The sequence below is a fragment of the Chinchilla lanigera genome, unplaced genomic scaffold, assembly GCF_000276665.1.
Source record: "Chinchilla lanigera isolate Chin_1 unplaced genomic scaffold, ChiLan1.0 scaffold00012, whole genome shotgun sequence".
Classification (NCBI taxonomy): domain Eukaryota; kingdom Metazoa; phylum Chordata; class Mammalia; order Rodentia; family Chinchillidae; genus Chinchilla; species Chinchilla lanigera.
This window is the reverse complement of record NW_004955413.1, coordinates 7,005,365-7,005,564: the sequence shown is the minus strand read 5'-3', so window position 1 is coordinate 7,005,564 and position 200 is coordinate 7,005,365.

Sequence of the window (200 nt, the reverse complement as noted above, 5' to 3'; positions counted from 1 at the left end):
AGCATGTGGGCAGGAGGAGTAAGAATCAGGTTGTGGGAACCTTACAGGGCATCTCCTGGGTCAGTTCTTACACTGGAACTTTACAGGGCCGCCCTCTGGGTCTGTCCATGACCTGCTCAGCCCCGGGGGCTCCACTCACAAAGCTGACTTAAATGGAATCATTGTTTCTTTGACAGTTTTGACATTTTCATACCTCAACA